Here is a 20,552-nt window from a genome sequence, read left to right as displayed (position 1 = left end):
AATAAGGTTGCTATAGTTTGACTACACTATCACTTAATTTTTTAGCTATTTGAAATTTTGCGGTGTACGTTGGCTGCAGTAGGTTCATTATAGGAATAGGATGTACACCTAAATGTAATCCATCAATCTCGATAGATAAGGAGAAATCTTATGTAGATCAAAAGATTGAGTTTTAAAGACCATGGCTATGGTAGTGTGAATGATAGAAAGAAATTTTCATAGGATTTCACAAATAAACTCAAGTCAATTGAATCATACGTGTGACAGATGAGGGGTCTGATGAGTTATCCATAACCTCCATTTTATCGAGACTCACGATAGAAGAACTGAATCACATGATAACTATACTTAAAAGTTTATCTATTCAATTCTACTGGATTGCCACTACATACTGTTAGATGCCACTGGCAGATAGTGAGACCAATAAGAATTATTTAGATGATCAATAATTCTTAATTGGCTAAATTGAAAGTATTTTAATTCATTAAAAAAGATTTAAATAATATTATTAATGGAGATCATAATATATTTTACTATCAGATAAAATTAAATTTATGGGATCACACATAAAGAAAATTGATTTAGGATTCTACAATTAGGCTCATGTAGTTCCAACTGGATTAGGATTTATGAAATTTTATCGACTTTAGGAATACCATGCTAGTACATGGTTAAATCAAATTTCTTTTGAGACTTGGAATCCCTATTAGATAGGGATTGGACCAAGTTAAAAGCATGCATGAGGGGTGCCAAGAGTTGGGTCCTCATTGGATTTTTTGGACATAGAATAAAGGGGCTCACACCCCATGTGGATAAGGTTTAAGGGGCACCAATAGTTGGTGTACTCTTATCTTGCACATGAAGAAAGGAGAGGAGAGATGGGCTGCATGCCCCATTTGATTTTGTGCATGAGAAAAGAGGGAGGGGCAGCATCAAACTAATAAGCAAGCCAAGTTTGGCAAGGAACCAAGTCCTTCTGGATTAAGACATTGAATGAATCATAGTTTGAAATCTTAGGAGTCCTTTTGGTTCTACATAAACCTTTTGAGATGAAATCTCAAAATCCTAACCTGGAGAACCAAAGCTTGCAACCCCCCTCTTTATATCTCATGCCTCCTCTCACTCTCCCTCACACCCCATGCCCAAAGGACTTGGGCGTCCACCTTCTTCCACACGCCCAAGGGTTGCGTGTTCCATTCTCATGCCAAGAGAGAAAGGTGTTCTCTCTTTCTCCCATAGATTCAAAGTTGCATGCTGATGAACGCTTGAAATAAGTCACTAGAGATACATAATTGTAGTTAATTACTCTTTATTTATTAAAATTTGATACTCTTTAGTCTATTTTGCAGGTAATTAGAAGTTTGGATTCATACAATTCAAATTGGACTCAAATCAGATTAGATTCGAGTGAATTAGGCAACCAGCTCCCATTCCAGTGTGAACCTGATTTAAAGATCAAGGGTCAAGAAACAACCTCTCCAATCAAGGGTGTAGATTAGAAGATATATGAAACTAAGTATGAATATGACTTATTGATCAATGGAGGAGAAGCAAGATGCTTGATCTAAAGGTCCTTATTCATGCTCCCACCTCTCTTTTCTTTCTTAACTCACATCTTCAAACCCTAAAAGACCACTTCTCACTTTATAAATAAGACCTCAAGGCCTCCTTTATGGTTCCATCAGCCTTCTCCATGTCCATAAGCCTTCCCCATATCCAAATCCCCATAGGCTTAGGTTCCACACCACAGCCCTTTTTCACACCAACCCTGTCTTCCTAGATTTTTAGCTGACCATAGGTACAACTTTTTTCTCTCAAATTTTGCAATCCCAAACCTCCATCAGTTTTCTACAACTTATAAAAATTGCACATCCAAAAGCCACCAAAAAATCATCCAAATCTTTCTCTCTTTCCAGCCCTACAGACTATAGCCTAAAAATTTCAGCAACCCTCTTTCACCTTCCAACCTCTTCCAAATCCACTTCCCTCAATCTAGTCTCCACCAAATCTTCTTCTCTTGCTGCTGAAGGTCTTCTCCAAGTTTGAGGAAAAAAATCTCTAGAGTCTAGAATGCAGATCGTGGTGAAGAATCTCCTGATGGCCGGCTAGATAACCACATCTCAAGAGATCTCTATAATTTTATTTTGACAGTGCATTTTATTATGAGATTTTATGTATTCTTATTTAATATGAAATGAAGATTGATTTTATTTGCTTATATTTTTATGTCTTTATTTTTTTTGCATAAGTCTTTAATCTAGAATAATCTATTATCCTTGGGATGAGCTGTGATCTACGGATACAGTTCATGCTCTTGGGATAAATTATCTTTAGGCAAAGATCTCTCTTTTACATCTACATAATTTAGATTAGCCTCTAACTTTAAAGAATAAACTATGATCCAACAGATATGGACCATACTCTCTAAGATAGGCTATATCTTTATTATTTAGATATCTAAGCAAAAGCATATAAAAGAAGGATACCAGCTGTCGAACAAGAAATAGGTGAAATCTTGAAAATCCATCCTCATATTTGATCCAAACTTCCATCTCATTGTTGAAATCAAATTTTCTTTACTTGCTTTCATGCTTAATAGTCTTTTAATTAATCACATAGCTATTTCTTTTCAACTTAAGATTAAAATAACTTAAACGTAACAACATGATCTCCGTGGATACAAACCTGACTCACTACTATCTACATAGTTTTAAGTTAGTGATTTATTTTTGATACCTATGATAGTGATCAAATTTTGGCACCATTGTCAAAGATCGTGTTTTAGTCATGTTGAATTATAAAAATCTACAAAAAAAATAAAAAAAAAAATGCTTACTACTTTCTTTAATTTATTACTTTCTTAGTTAATTGCTTTACTTATTTTTGTACTTATTTTAATTACTTTATTTTTTAGTTTTCCTTTTATTCTCTTGTTCTATAAAAAAAATTCAAAAATACATCACATAATTTCATAAAACATCTTAAGGGCAAAATTCTAATCAACATAAGGTGGAGATTTCATTACCCTACTTTGGTCCACAAACTACCATCCTGTATTTGCAATAATCCAAGTCTTTAACCTAAAATCAATTAGATGTTGGCCTCTAAGAACTCTCAAGCTCAATAGAACAAGAAATCCTAAGAGTTGGATTGGGTTAGGGTTAGTCAGTTTAACTGATGTCTAAAAAAGTGGTTCAAAGATTACATCCTAAAGGAAGGTGGTTTATTAATTAATTCTATTCGCTTATCTAGCCAATCTAATTGATATCTAGGAAAAGCAATGGAGGGACCTCCACTAATCTTACACTTACCTGGTCAGTTGAGTCACTAGTCTTTTACTTAGAGTACTCGAAGGTGATCTTGACAGTTAGGAGCTGTCTAGATTTAGGACAATCCATAGTTAGGATTGATTGATATACTTGATTGCTAACTAAAAATATCTAATCTAACTTAAATTCTTCACATCTTAGATTTAGGACTCAATAGGCTCTTATCTTTAAAATTTCTTTCATCCTCTTCTTTTATTTATACCTAAAAATCCAAAAAAAATCTTATTAAAAAAAATTACTTGTGTTTGCTCTAAGGTATAAATGGTAGGGTTTATGCTCAGATGTCGCTCATTGCAATCCGAGATTCAACCGTTAGATCCTGAAATTGAAAGAACCCTTAGAGCCAATAGACCCAGGAACATAGACTGAAATCAGGAGACTGATCCACCTAGGCAGCTGAAGGAGTACTTTACTTCTTCTACATATACCTACTCTCCTTGCATTCAGGAGCCTCTAGTTGAGGCAATTTAATATCAAATCAAGTCAAGTGTCATCCAAATGCTCCCATTATTTTATGGACTTACTAATGAGGACCCGTATAGACATCTCGATGAATTCTTGAAAATCTATTCAATGGTTAGAATTCAAAATGTCTCTGATGATGCTCTCAGATTCAAAATATTTCCTTTCTCATTGAAGGACAAAGCCAAATATTAGCTGAACTTCCTGGATACAATCATAATTCCAACCTGGGATCAATTGTAGAGGGAATTTCTTAAAAAATATTTTTCGATAGAAAAAACTAATCAAATCAGAAAGGCCATAACTAGTTTTTCTCAATTGGCTAGGGAGATGTTTCATGAGTCTTGGAAGAGATTAAAGGAACTGATTAGGAAATGCCCCCACCATGCTATACCCAAATGGCAACTGGTCCAGTGCTTCTTTGATGGCTTGTCGGAGAAATACCGACCAATGGTTGATGCATCCTGTGGTGGACCCTTCATGCTGAAAAATGAGCATGAAGCCTGACAGCTATCTAAAACCCTAAGTAAAAACTCATTGCACTACATGTTTGCTGCCAGGAGAGACCTTCCTATGTTTGAGCCTAAATGAGGTGGGATTTATGAAATAGGAAGCTCATTGGACATCCACAGTCAAGTGGATGAATTATCTCAAATGATGAACCGAATACTACGAGTACTGCCCACCAGCACTCCATCCACACTTACGATAGAGGTTTGTTCAATATGTTTGAGTCCAGCTCATTCTATTTATGATTGTCCTGCTGCACATTAATTTTCTGAGTTTATATATGAACAAGTCAATCAAGCACAAATTTAGAATAATTTTAGATCAGGATACAATCCTTTCTTCAACACCTACAATCCGGGTTGGAAAAACCATCCTAATTTTTCTTGGGCCCAACAACCTACTGCAAGGCCCTCAGTACCTAGACCCAACTACAATGAGAAAGTTTATAAATCAATTCCATGCCCACAACAAGGACAAAACTCTCAATCTTCTTCAAATGTTGCTCTTGAAAAGATTCTGTAAGAACTACAGAGTTTGCACTCCCACACACAATCAATTACAAAGCTAGAAGCCCAGGCAGGACAGCTAGCTACAGCCTTGAATAGGAGGGTGGAAGGCAAATTGCCCAGTCAACTCAAGACTAATCATAAAGATCACTATAGAGCTAAAAATTATAATACCCATGAGACTTTTCCCGAACAAGCCAAATCTATTATGACCCTTAGGAGTAGTAAGGTCATAGAACAACCAGGTGAAATTGAAAAGATCAAAACAAATGAAAAGTTGATTGAGTCTGAACCAACCAAAGAGAAGGAGGACCTTAGGGCAAGGGACGAACCAATATCTTTAGCATCACCTCAATTACCCAAAGCTCCATTCCTGAGTGCATTACAATCCCCTATGCCATTTAACAAGAAGGGTAAATTAGATGAAATGTTAGAACTATTTAAATAAGTTCAAATCAATCTCCCTCTTCTTGATGCAATAAAATAGGTCCTGGCCTATGCTAAGTTTCTGAAAGATTTGTGCACACAAAAATGAAAATCTAAAACACAAATCTTGAAAAAATTTCTCCTTACTAAACAAGCTAATTCAATCTTCCAACATGCTACCCCTCCTAAACTTAAGAATCCAGATACCCCTATCATCTCTTGTGTCATGGGGAACCTACACATTGAGAAAGCATTGTTAGATTTGGATGTGAGTGTTAACCTTCTCCTGAACTCTGTGTATGATCTATTTAGATTTGAAGAATTGAAGCCCATTATGGTAACCTTACAATTAGTAGATCGATTAGTTAACATGCCCCATAGAATGTTGGAAGATGTGTTAGTGACAGTGGATGAATTTTATTTTTCTATGAATTTTTTAGTGCTAGATATGGAATCAAATAGCAATCCCAGCCAAATACCTATCATCCTAAGTAGACCCTTCCTAGCGACTGCCAATCCTTGTATAAACTGTAGGACTAGGGTTATGGATGTATCTTTCAGAAATGAGAAGCTAAGGTTGAACATTTTTAACACAGTACAGGGACCACCCATTTTTGACCATGATGAGATCAATTTGCTAGAAAAAATTATAGAGGACAAAACCTTTATCTTGCTCTACTCAGGCCCTTCACAAGAATGTCTGGCCTATTTTAATGTGGATGCTTTTGATATCAATGGATACATCAATGAGGTGAACAATTTGATCGATACGCCCTATTCTTTGGCCACCCCACCATGGATTAAGAAATATAGGACACTATCTGACCTCTCTAACACTCCTTTAGCCTCCTTCCTATCATCAGCATTAGAAATAGAGCCACTTTTAGGACCCAATGATACCTTCCCAGGGACCACCATAATAATAGATTACATTGCATCTGGTCTAACCCCGATTAGGAACTATAGTTTTTAGGTGACCATATAAGGGTTATGGAATGGACCATTACTGAATTAAGCAACATTGACCCTTTTATCCACATACAACAGGCTTATAGGAAAATTGATGCAGATGAAGAAATTTCAAGGAGTTTGAACCCAATTATGTGGGACATCGATAAATGCGAGGTGGTGAAATGGCTTGACCAAAATCTAATGTGGCAAGGAGCTGAATGGTGTGTCTCAGTGAAGTGGTCAACTTTCATACTTTCTTCTTATCACCCTCCATTGGCAAATGGCCAATGTGCATAATCATGTCTCGATAAGCATAGCCAAACTACGTTGACTAAGCCTGTCTATTGGGTGGAGCTGGTCTATAAACCATCCTGAAACTCTGTACAGTTTGGCTGAAGACTTTAAACTTAGCACTTGTTGGAAGGCAATCCAATATTTTATTTTTTAATTATCTAATTTTTATTTTGTAGGAATCTAATAAGGATGAGTAGCTAAGTTGGTGGGAGAGCCCAACATTAACATCCGACGAGGGTCCATTGGAAACATTAAAGAACCTGCAAACAACAACAACTCAGGTGGTATTCCTCCTTTTATATTTCTTTTAAGTTTTTCTCTTCTTCCATTGGGGACAATGGAAATTAATTTGAGGGAGAGAATAACTAATAGTATTTTGAGTGAGTCCTTAAGTATAATCAGAAATAATTAGCTTTATGTACCCAAACTTTATCTTGACTAGAAGTTAATTAGGCACCCTAATCAATGATTGATTAACGATTTAGATAATTTTAGAGATATTGAGGGATAAATTATTAAAAAAATTTAATGAATAGTAGGGTTAGACCAGACCAAATTATGGAGTTATTCTAAAATCCTCTTCTTACCTATCTCAATGAAGAATCTGCTTCATGTGGTTGGGTGAAAAGGTCGAGGCATGCAAAAGTTTCCTTTATTATTTGCAAAAAAAATCCATCCTAATAAAATAGATTTTTAGCATATCTCACTAAATAATCGGGTCCTTTCGTCTAAGCAAGCATTGTTGTTCACATCAAAAGATGAGAATATGAAAAAATCTCTTATAGAGTTAGTCTTAACTCATAGCCTTTTTGACTTGAGTTAGTAAGCATGGAGGGTGTTCTACACCTAATACCCTAAAGCCAACTGATTTGAGAGTCATTGGCCTAAAGCTCGCTAAGAGTTAATTGGAAAGCTTAAGGGGTTAGGACATTATATTGACTATACATTAAAATATCTAACAAAAAAATAAAAAAAAAATAGTGGATAATAAAGGGACTAAATTACAAAAAGACAATAAACTTAACTCACATCAAGTTAGAGGATTTAAAAAATAAAGTGGAGAGTTGGTGAAAGAAGATCTCTAGTAATTTTTATGGCTAACACCTAACCACTAATTGGATCGAATTAGTAATTTGATGAAGTACCTCTTCAATAGTCTGGCTAGGTATCAGGTATCTTTAGAGATGTCTAACCTAACTTTTAATTTAAGGCCGAGTTGGTATCTATTGTTAATTTTTCTATTTTACTTGAGGACGAGTAAAGTGCAAGTTGAAGGATGTGAAGAATACTTGAATTAAGTCACTAGAGATATAATTCTATTTAATTACTTTTTATTTATTAGAATTTAATATTTTTTAGTCTATTTTGTAGGTAATTAGGAGTTTGGGTTCATATGATTCAAATTAGACTCAAATCGGATCAGATTCGAGTGAATTAGGCAACTAGCTCCCATTCCAGTGTGAACATAACTTAAAGATCAAGAGTTAAGAAGCAACCTCTCCAATCAAAGATCCAGATTAGAAAATATATGGAATCAAGTATGAACATGACTTATTGATCAATGGAGGAGAAGCAAGATGCTTGATCTAAGGGTTCTTGTTCGTGTTCCCACCTCTTCTTTCTTTCTTAACTCACATCTCCAAACCCTAAAAGACCACTCCCCACTCTATAGATAAGACCTCAAGGCCTCCTTTAAGGATCCATCAGCCTTTTCCACATCCATAAGCCTTCCCCACATCCAAATCCCTATAGCCTTAGGTTCCACGTCACAAACCTTCTTCACACCAACCCTGTCTTCCTAGATTTTTAGCCGACCATAGGTACAATCTTTTTTCTCTCAAATTTTGCTATCCTAAAACTCCATTAGTTCTCTATAAATCATAAAAATTTTATATCCAAAAGCCTCAAAAAAATCCTCCAAATCTTTCTCTCTTTCCAATTCTACAGACTATAGCCTAAAAATTTTAGCAACCCTCTTTCACCTTCCAACCTCTTTCAAACCCACTTTTTTTAACCTATTCTCTATCAAATCTTCTCCTCTTACCTTTGAAGGTCTTCTCCAAGTCTGAGAAAAAAAATCTCTAGAGTTCAGGATGCAGATCATGGTGAAGAATCTCATGATGGCCGGCTAGACAACCACATCTCAGGAGATCTCTGTAATTTTGTTTTGATAATGTATTTTATTATGAGATTTTATGTATTCTTCTTTAATATGCAATGAAGATTGATTTTATTTACTTATATTTTTGTATCTTTATTTTCTTTATGTAAGTCTTTAATCTAGAATAATCTATTATACTTGGGATGAGCTGTGATCTACGGATACAGTTTGTGCACTTGGGATAGATTATCTTTAGAAAAAGATCTCTCTTTTGCATCTAAATAATTTAGACTAGCCTATAACTTTAAGAGATGAACCGTGATCCAACAGACACGATTGTGCTCTCTAATATTGGTTGTATCTTTATTATTTAGATATCTAAGCAAAAGCATATGAAAGAAGGATACCAGCTATCGAACAAGGGACAGGTGAAATCTTGAGAATCCATCCTCATATTTGATCCAAACTTCTATCTCATTGCTAAAATCAAATTTTATTTACTTGCTTTCATGCTTATAGTCTTTTAATTAATCACATAACTATTTCTTTTTAACTTAAGATTAAAATAACTTAAACATAACAACACAATCTCTATGGATACGAACCTAACTCACTACTATCTACATAGTTTTGAGTTAGTGATTTATTTTTGATGCCTATGATAGCGATCACATACTGATTTTTCTTGAAGAACAAAGATCAAGATCAAGAGGAGCATCCTAGATCATTTTTGCAGATATCTGTAGAGGCTGGACACTTATGTGGCTCTTTAAGAAACTTAAGAAGAAGATATCCACGATCATCAAACCACAGTGAAGATCTATCCATACTAAGGTGAAGATTTGATCTTCATGTTTGATTTATTTTCATATTTTTGATCTTAAAGATATGATAGATCTAGCCTTATGAGATGTGATCTCAAAGATGTATGCTAAATTAGATCTCTTCTGCTATTTTAACATTTTTGTTGATCTTGCATGCATACCCATGTTTTTTTCTTCAACAAAATTAGCACTTGAATAACTTAGCCTGGGTTCCTGTGAGAGTGGTAAAAATATGGCTCATGTATTTCATTGGTGGATTCAAATTCCACACACATGCATACAGTGAGGACAAAAAAACAATGAATAGTGGAGTTTGTGTTAAGGGCAGAGGACATGGCAATAGTGAAAGTGATTTCTATGGTATTCTTAAGGAGGTGGTGGAGTTACAATATCTAGGACAATATAATAAATGGGTGGTGATATTTGACTATGAATAGTTTGATCCTATCATAAATCGGGGGATGAAAGTGCACAAATAATATGATACTGTTGAGATTCAACATCATAGAAGGTATCTAAAGTTTGATCCATTCATTCTTCCCCAACACGAGGTGCAAGTGTATTATTGATCTTATCCTAGGAGGATAAGAGATAAGATAGATTGGTGGGTGGTTATCAAGACAAGACTGAGAGATCGAGTAGATGAGCACACTTTTTGAAGCCTAATTTTCAAGATAAGAAGGTGCCCTGAGTCAATGCAATAGATGATAATAAGCCCATTGAAAATTTATGAGACAGTGAGGGATTATTTGAGGAGGTTGATGCATATCTTGAAGGCACCATTGACGATGAAGAAAAAGAAGATGAAGAGGAAGTTGAAGGAGAAGAGAAAGAAGAAGAAGAGGAGGAAGAGGAGGAAGAAGAAGAATATTTTACTAATGAAGATGATTCAGAAAGCAATGAAAAATATAAAGATGAAAATGAGAACGATGATGAGTAATTATGATATAAAATTTATGCCCCTAGATAATTTCTTTACTCTTTTTTGTCAAAAGGTGATAACTTGTTTGTATATATGCTTATTTAATATTATTGATATTTGTTTTACATATATGTTATTATATCATTTACTTGATATTTATTTTATATTTAGGTTGTTGTAATCAATACTTGATATTTATTTTGTTTTACATTTACATTGTTGTGTATCTATATTGATATTTGTAATCAATACTTGATGTCACCTTCAGACCGAATTAGGAAGGGAAAGGGAAAGTCATCTACTTCTCAGTCAAAAAAGACTTGTGCAACCACCACAACCATGACAGACTTATTACTACCCTCAACCATCATGGTGTTAGATTTATACTATAGAAGCTAATTATTGACTGACACATTATGTATTTTCAGAGCCTAAACTTGTACTTGTAATCTTTTTATTATCAATAAAGAACTTTTTTATTCCAATCATGTATGTGTGTCCATGATTTATCCTTGAAATTAACAAAAATAATTTTTATATATTCTTAAAGAGTTAAAAATTTGAGATATACATTAATTAGTAGTTAATTTCTAAATACTTCCGATCAAAGGATCATTACAGAGGATAGTGATCAATCTATTAGAGATCGATGTACGGTTCACCTTCCTTATGGGCAGATGAGTCTCAGGTCTGTGGTGTAGAGACACTGAGGTATAGGTGTGGGTGCTTGTTAGAGAATAACTTGCACTGAGCATGACCAACACGAGAACCACATGGATGTCTACTCACTTGTCAGTGGTCTTCTCGATGCTACAGTGGTGTGAGTGATCTTTTGACCTACGGTGTCATTGGCTATTCACAGTGAAGCTACTGGGTTTGACTGCATGTTTTCTTGGTCCCTAGCTATTCGAGTCCTTGTTGTGTATGTTGGCTTCAGTAGGTTCAGATTCACTGTTTGAAGTAGGATGCACCTAGATGGAATCTATCGATCTTGGTAGAAAAAGAGAAGTCCAATGTGATTTGCGAGACTGAGTTCAGAAGGTCTTTGGTCAAAATAAGTGTGAATACTAAAAAAGACTTTCTATGAGATTCACAAATAAACTCGAGTCGAGCCAATCTAGCATATAACTGATGATGGGGTCTGATGAGTTCTCCATGACCTCTATCAAGTCGGGGCTCACAATAGAAGAACTGAATCATACGATAACTGCACCTAGAGATTCATACTTTTATTCTACTAGATTGTCACTATATACTGCTAAGTATCACTAATAGATTGTGAGACTCATCGGGCATCATCTTGATAATCGATGGCCCTCGAAGGATAGAATTAGAAATATTTCAATCCATCGAAAAGAGTTTCGATGATATTATGATGGAGATCACAATACATCTCACTACCAGATAGAATAGAACCTATGAGGTCACACATTAAGAGATTTAATCTTGAATTTATCAATTGAGCTTATGAAGTTCTAATTGAGTTAGGGTTTATTAAAATTCTATTAGATTTATGAGAACTATGTTAGCACATGGTTAAACCTAATTCTTCTCAAAATTTTGATTTGATCAAGTCTATAGCCTTGAACCTAACCTAAATCTATTTAAATTTAATTGGGCTCTTAATTATGATCTCGAGAGGATTTAATTAAGTCAAATAGTTGGTATAATTATTCTAATATTATCTCTTCTTTATCTCCTAATTATCTTTAAGTATGCATGTGGAACAGTTGGAAGATTGGATGGCGCATCCCTTTTCTTTTGGTAAATATTGGGCACCATATCCTAGAAGGGCCCACCCCCTCTTATGTGTCATAGCATGGAGGAGAGAGAGTGGGGGCCACGCCCCATCTCTTTTGGCTAGAGATCCCTTTGTGGGGCACCAACTCGCTACCTGACAAGTATTTCATGGATGCCTCTTGTACATGCTTTAAGGGGCTGATTATATACCATTTATATCTAATTTTAATTAACAAATATCAGATTAAAAAGGTAGAAGATTCTTATGAGATAAGAATCTACTTTTTTAAGATAATTGGGTTCCAAATATATATCAGTATAGTATCTATATAAAGGGAGGTCTCTAGGGTTTCTTGTTAATAGAATTTTCATCAACAAAAATTTCTCTCTCTCCCTCTCCATGCCACTTCTCCTCCCTCTCTTCTTTTTCATGCCCAAAAGTAGTATTGGAGACTTAGAGATTGTAGATCAAGGAGAAGAAAAAGAAGGCTACTAATCAAAGAGTTGATCCCGCAGTCCAGATCAAAGAAGTTGATCAAAATATTTAAGGTTGAAGTTCTTCTTGGGAAGAAAAATCTTCTATGAGGAGAAAGAAGTACAAGATCGATCTTGATGGAGACCCATAGAGGCTGGATACATGTGCGGCTCAATCTTCTACGAATCCGAGATCATCAGAAGTGGTGAATATCTACCCTACTAAGGTAATGAGATCTGATCTCATAAGTATTTTTAAAATTTTAGATTATTGATATTTTTTTTTCTAGGCTTGGGTATGTTTAGATTTGGTATCTTGCATGTGGGGTTCAAGGGTTTAACCCATTTAATTTTTTGCTGCCTGTTTTCAAAGTTTTAAAATTTACACATGCTCCCTATCTGATTTTCTAACAGTGGTATTAGAGCTAGATTTTAAAAATATATATGATTTAGTTTTTAAATTAGATCTGAAAGTATTAATAATTTAAAATTAATTTTATGCTGATATAAGATTGTCCTAATATAGAGTTTATTCTTTATATTACAAAGGTTGTCCTAGCACAAGATTGATCAATTTTGAAAACTATTTTTAAAATAATTAAATAAAATCTTTTAGATCTAAAAATTAGCATATGTGATATATTTATTTTGAATTTAGATCTAAAATTAGAATGATTAAAAATTTATATCAGACTGATATAAAGTTATCTTGATATAGGGTTTACCCCCTATATTGTAAAGGTTGTCCTAGTTTGATATGAATCGATTTTTGAAAAGATATTTTTATAATATTTTAATCATTATTTTAGATCTAATTTTATATATATTTAACATATGTAAATTTAGTTTTAGATCTCAAATTAATATATATGTGATGCATATTTAATTTAGATCTGAAACTACATATATTTGATATATGAAACTAGGTTTAGATCTAAAGTAATTTTAAGATCATAAGTCATTAATTGCATGCAATGAAATATAATCTAAAAATTATTTTTAGATTTAAAATTATGTTGTTGCATATGGGTATGGATTGAACAAATTAGATCTAAATGAACAAACTACAATTAGAGTTTAATTGATTAGATCAGGCTAGAACCCATTTTCGATTTTGAGCAGTTGATTAAACCTAATCGATGGATGATTAGGATTAGATCAAAGGAGCTCAAAGTTGACTTTAGTTATAGTTGATTGCATCGATTCACATTTTGATGTGACTTGATTGACTCAAGATCGAATTTGACTCAGTGGTTCAGGTCCGTTTCAATAGGTTAATCTAATCGATTCTAATCGACCAATTTGGTGTCTAAAGCAAGTATTTAGATGGTGGTTATTTAATTAGTTCCGTTGTCTGACTTGGTTAATTTTGATTGGTGTCTAAGGAAAGCAAACGGGGGATCCCCATGCATCTTAACTTACCTGGCTATCTTGGGAGATTCAGTTTCACATTAGGTTACTTATTGACTCGAGTTCACCTATGCCAACTAGGATGGTTAGACATATTGATGTGCTGACCTGATTTAATCAGTCGGATGTCAGATCCACTGATTTAGAAAAGATCTAAACCTAAATCTCCTTATTAAATATTAAGTCTAGAGGTCTTCCATCATTGTAAAAATGCAAGTGCCTTTCTATCATTGATCGTTCTCGACTGATTACAGTGGTTCGATTGCATCGAGAAGGTACAACCACTCTATTGACATTTGATATCTTGGGGTAGAGATAGAGTTGGACCTAATAACTGTTAAGTGAGGATCCCAATAATGGCTTTGCATCTATTAGTGAACGATGGGTCTGACTTAACTAAGGAATGGGCAAATAATTATTAGGTGAAGCCACTGAACTTAGAGACCATGCCCATCACATCTTGCTTAGAGAAGCAATGGACAAAGTATTGTCCACTAATTGGTCTGTGCTCACTAATAACTATTAGGTGAGGTGTGTATGGATTAATGGGACCATAGTATCTACTTGAAATCGATCACATATAGATTTTCGTTTCTCCACCTGAGGAGTGTGAGAGATTCGAAGAAATAGTGAAAGCTTTTGTTTATTTTTAAAGTTTCTAGAACAAATAATTTTATAAGTACAAAATCTAACTAGAAACTGTTCTCTCTATAGATAATCATGTCGAGTTCAAATCCTTTAGCCTGACTCCTCGATATAAATAGGTTGACCGACATCAATTACAAAGACTAGCTCCAAAATCTAAAAATTATTCTTAATTCTGAAAAGCTTACCCATGTCTTTGACCAAGAAGCGCCTGTGTTACCTGCTCACCCATCCACTGATCAACGAGCTATACTTGAGAAGTAGATGGACGAAGATAACAAGGTGAAGTGCTATATCTTAGCATCCATATCCAATAATCTTCAGCAACAGCATGAAGATATGAGAACTACCAGGGAGATGCTGGTTCACCTGTAAGAGTTGTATGGTGAATAGAGTCACACGGCTCGCTTTGAGTGTTGGGAATAGTGTCCCAAAGCCAATCGTCAGCCTGTTGACAGTTGTGCTCATTTTTGTATATGTACATGAATTATGAATTAATAAAAATTATTTTGATATTTTTCATCACAAAATATTTTATCTTCTAATGAACTCCTATGTTGTGGTGAAGCCCTTAGGACTATTTAGACTCGACAAAGGAGGATTTATCGTTTAGTCCTTAAATCTGTTCGCGACCAAATGATACGTTGTAACCAAGGACAACAATATTTATCGAGTATAGGTCGTTGTGTGCCATATAGGTTGGTTGTCCTCTTAACCAAAGAGTGTGGAGACACTGGTATGGCATACAGGTAAGATGTAAGGGTACATCTGTACTGAACGTGATCGACTCCGGAGCTATTTCTGCTATCAAGATTTGCTCTGATGGAATATGGGTATAAATATCCCTCTGACCTGAGACCACCACGGTGACTTGCAAGCAACTCACTGCACTTAGGCACTGGACTACCTGAATTTCTAATTCAGTGACGGAAGGCTGCTGGGTGTAGTCAAGTACTTGACTTGTTGGTGCATGTGTCAAGATGGGATTGACCACTCCAGTTTAGGAGCTGTGTACAGTCGTGTTTCAATTTAGCAAAACCTTGGCCAGGGTAGTCCTTGTGAGGAGTCACAGGACTATTTGAGTTGAGCACGATTCGGATGATCTAATCAGGGTTGACAGTTTAACCCTGAGTCATCCTAAACACAGAGGTCAAAAGGATGAATTATATAGTAACCATATTCACGTAGGTTCTGAGTGTTGCGATTGCGACTCTTTAACCTATCCGGACGTCGGGTACCATTGCTAGATGGTCACTTCGATTAGTACAGAAATTGGTTCCTATGCTACCGACTTAGGTTCGAACCTGTGGGGTCACACACATTAGAGGTTCCTATCTGATCTGATGGCTGGTGAAGAGTCCTATGTGTCTGGGATTCTATGATCGAGAATCAGGATTCTCTGATCATAAATTCCACACATTTTGGGTACCGAGGTCAAGAGTCCCACTGGTTGGGACTTTTCGATCAGGGTTACATATCGATGAATTCTGATGCCCGATTGCCCATTGGATTTGGACTCAATATTTATGAGAGATTTAATTAGTGATTTAATCACTAATTAACTCAATTTGATTGAGTAATTATTTTTGGATCAAGTCCAATTGAATTGGATTCAGTTGGGTTTGACCCGATTAGGTTAAGAGTTGACCTAATCGTCAAAATGGTTTGGTCCCTGATTTGATCAGGGGTTGGGCTTAGTCAATTTCTGATTTGATTAGGATTTTATTGAGCCTAATTAAGCCTAATTTAGTTGGGTTTAAATTAGTCTAATTGAACCTAACTTATTTGGTTCAATTAGGTTGGTTTAAATAATGAAACCACCTTGAATCAATCTCCATGCGCCACCTCACTTCCATTGCACCCATTTGAATTCATGAGAACTTCTCATGAATTTTTTCTCATGCCAAGCCTTTCTCCACGCCCCACTTTAATGTGCCAAGTGAATGGATAAGGTTGGCCATTCAAATTCAAAATAATGTTTGAATTTGAATGGGCAATTAATCTTTGTGCCTTATCCCTTGTTTTACGCCCCAATTAATTACATGAGAAAATATTTCTTATGAAATCACTCCATGCACAATTTCAGCCATGCCTCCTCTTCTCATGCCTTTTGTGGATAAGGGATGAATTGGTGTCCATTTGAATTCAAAATTTGATTTTGAATTCAAATGAGCAATTACTCATCTTTATCTTTTCATTTGGATAAGATTTTTGAAGTGATTATAAAAGGAAGAGAAGAGTGGGGCATGCAAGAAGAAGAAGTCTTTTCTTGGAGAGAAGTTTTGGGGTGTGAGAAAGTCTTGTGCATGAAAAGGAAGTCCATATCATTCCAAGAGAAAAAAAAAAATGGGTGCAAGGTTTTCGTTGAGTTTCCTAGAGTTTTAGCCTGGGGTTCGGGAAGTGAGAAGGTGAGCTACGAGTGTCATGAGCCCACCAAATCTCAGAAAGATCTTCAACATCCTCTCAAGCATGTCTGCTGACAATCTGGAGCATCCAAAAAATCAACAGACATCGATCGAAGGAGTTCGATCAGCATCGACCGTCGAAAGGGCTCTACAACGAGCTAACACTCGTGAGGAGTCGATCAGATCGAGAGCTTTGTGTGGACGATCCGCAGAGGCCAAATACACTGTGTGGCTAAATCGTAATGATCAGACTCTTCTGACGATGATCAGATTGCGACGATCTACTACCCGCACAAAGGTATTGTGTTCTGAACACGTTACAGTAAAGAGTTTATGGTTCGAATTTCAAATTCAAATTTAAATGAATACATGCTATATATCATATTTAGATCCTAGTGTAGGATAAATTTATATTAATTAATTAGATTAATTAATATTTTTCACTATAAAATCATGATTTTGAAAAAAATTTAAAATTATCATTTTACCCCTGCACTGAATTTTTCTCACAAATGGTATCAGAGCGAGGTTCTAAGATATGATATATATATATTTGCATACGTAGATTAAGTTATAATCTAAACATTTAAATTTCAAATTTAAAATTTAAAAATTTAAAATTCAAATTTTGAAATTTGAATTTTAAAATTTGAAATTCAAAATTTAAAATTCAAAATTCAAAATTTTGAAATTCAAAATTTAAAATTTGAAATTTGGTTGAAATTTTAAATTTGAAATTCAAAATTTAAAATTCAAAATTCAAAATTCAAAAATTTGAAATTTGAAATTTGAAATTTGAAATTCAAAATTTAAAATTTGAAATTTTAAAATTTAAAATTTAAATTTTGAAATTGGTATATTTAGATATACTTAATCCAAGTAGCAAGTAATCGAATTGGGTTGGTTGCCATGGCCGTCCGATCATAGGAGAAAAGTAGGGTTTAAAGGCCCTCTCCTCCCATTCGATGGGGTCTCCTTTGACGGTAGGGGTGCCGCTGCAATTATATCCCATGCAGATGAAGTAGCGAAAGAAATTAATTGTAAAGGTTCAATTGTAAAATTTATCATGAATGTGTTAGATTAGATATAAAAAAATATTCATGATTTATTTTGATTGAGTTATTTTCTGTTATGTAATTAGCAATAGGATTGCTATTTATGAAATGTGCTGATCTATTTGTGAAATGAGTCAACATATTTGGTGAACAGAAAATAAAACCTTTCAAATTTGAAAATTATTTTCGAAATGCCAAACCCTGACCCATCAGCCCAAATACTTAATTAAAAGAATTAAGGGTTGTCTAATAGGTCTAGAATTGTAAATTAAGACCTAAGACAATTGCATAAACTTGTGGGTCAATGGGTTAGATGGATTAGGTCCATAATTGGGTTAGACCTAAGGTTAGCTTAAAGAAATAGACTAAATTAGAGTAATTGATCAAATCTAATCAAAAGTTGAATTAGATTAGGTCAAGGATACTCGAGACTCAACTCCAATAGTTGTAGTTGAATGGGTCCATGTCTTTAACCAGACCAAGATAGACTTAATTCATGGCTACGCAGTGGAACCCTATTTACTAAGTTGATCAAATTAAAACTAATGAACCGGTTGGTGCCTAAGGTAAGTTTGGCAGTTTGACCAGTGGTTTTTAAGTGGGAGCTACTCGCAGTGATTCGATCTCTGACGAGTTAATGGCTTATCCCCACCACTGATCTCACTTACCTGGCCAACCTGGTGAATTAGGTTTTGATTAGGTCACTTGGTGATTAAGGCTCACCCATATCATTAGGTAAATCAGTTTGACTGATTTAGGTGCTCCTAATGCCGGCTTAATTAAATCCTTTTTAATCTGACTTGGTGAAGTCAGTGGGAGGATTGAAATTGGCTAGTAATTTATCTTCTCATCTATTCTTTAATAAAATTCTCAAAAATTGTTAGGTCCTAAAAATAATTGTTATATTGATAACTAAGTCATAGCCTCCCATTAAGTGAGTGATAATGAGTCCATTAGTTTAATAATCATTGGAGGCCCAAAGGCCTGGTGCTTGTTGACTAATGGAATTATCATTCATAGTATGATAATTTGGTTTGAGTCTTTCTGATGGTGGTCGATTGGCCGGTTCACCAAATCAAATCATGTTAATGGTTGGACCTAACTAGATCTTTTCAGTGGAGGCCAAAGCCTACTGATTAGGTTCTGGGGTAAAATTAATTACTAGAAGTTGTTTAGAGAAACAACTGGTTATGAACCTACCCATAGATGCGCATGGGTTGACCAACCAAAGTTGGGCTCGTGTGTAGTCTATGTGGATTCTAGTACCCACTAAGAAATTAAAGTAATTCCTCGAATTGGAGGTTGAGGCTACCAATTCGTAAAAGTACTGGGAGAAACTTTAGACTAAAGTCCAAGTCTTTAGTATTAATAATTTGTTTACTAATTAAGGTCTGATTTTTCTTTATGTAGCTATAGCCACTACCCAGTCACTTCGGTCATTATTAGATAATGACAAGCTCATGGGACCTAATTTCGATAGCTGATATCGAAAATTAAAAATTATCCTTGAGCATGAGCGGATCCTTTATGTAGTAATAGATCTGGCACCTGAGGAGCCAACCCCAAATGTTAGAGGGACGGTCTGAGACACTTATCAGAAGTAGCTCAACGACCGCACCACCGTTTGGTGCATAATGCTGGCGACAATGACAGATGAGTTCAACCGCAGGTTCGAGAATGCCCAGTCCCAGAAGATGCTTCAAATGTTGAACGACTCCTTTGGCACGCCTGACGATGTTGAAAGGCACAAAACTAATTATGCCATTTTCAATGCTCGGATGAGGGATGGGGCCTCAGTCACTGATCATGTATTGTACATAATTGAAATGATTGAGCGCCTAAGTAAACTGGGCTTTCTCCTGCACGAGCAGCTCAGTAAGGATGCGATCCTTAATTCATTGCCCAAGTCCTTCCTCCCCTTTCTTACTCATTTTCGGATGACAAAGCCTGCAGTGAACTACCACGGCTTGTTGGGGTTGCTACAGAACTTTGAGAAGGATCACCAGCTCCATAAGGAGTCGGTGAATGTTGTGGGAGGATCTTCTTTTGGTCGTCGACCCTTTAAGAAAGGGAAGAAGAACAAGAAGAAGAAGAACAAGAAGGTGCAGCCGCATACTAGGACGTCTGCACAGGGTCAGACCAAGAAGCGCAAGCCCAACCAGAGCCAGGCGGAGTGCTTCTTTTGCAAGAAGTAGGGGCACTGGAAGAGGAACTGTCCTCTATACATTGCCTCCTTGGACCCAAATAGACTGAAGAAGAAGCAAGGTACTTATATGATAACACCTTGCAACTTTTTCATTTGTGATACTACTGTCTGGGTATTGGATACCGAAAGCCCTTATCATATTTGCAATTCGATGCAGGGCCTACAGGTCAGTAGGAGATTTGATGAAGGCGAGAGGTTCCTGAATGTTGGAGATGGAAGAAAAGTTTCAGTTCTAGCATTAGGAATCATGAACCTTGTAATCAATTCTTGAAATATAATTCTGAGTGAATGT

At 35.4% G+C, this 20,552-nt stretch overlaps 1 non-coding gene across 1 annotated transcript; it reads right to left on the bottom strand.

Moving 5' to 3' along the window:
* Window positions 1-4,077: 4,077 nt before the first annotated feature.
* LOC114912952 (small nucleolar RNA R71) lies at window positions 4,078-4,183 on the bottom strand. The gene has a single exon (XR_003798971.1). It is a non-coding gene; the product is annotated as a small nucleolar RNA R71 (small nucleolar RNA).
* Between the last annotated feature and the right edge of the window lie 16,369 nt (window positions 4,184-20,552).

Source organism: Elaeis guineensis, chromosome 15 (assembly GCF_000442705.2).
Source record: "Elaeis guineensis isolate ETL-2024a chromosome 15, EG11, whole genome shotgun sequence".
Classification (NCBI taxonomy): Eukaryota; Viridiplantae; Streptophyta; class Magnoliopsida; order Arecales; family Arecaceae; genus Elaeis; species Elaeis guineensis.
The sequence above is the reverse complement of the archived record's forward strand: the minus strand, read 5'-3'. Positions and strand labels throughout refer to the sequence as shown.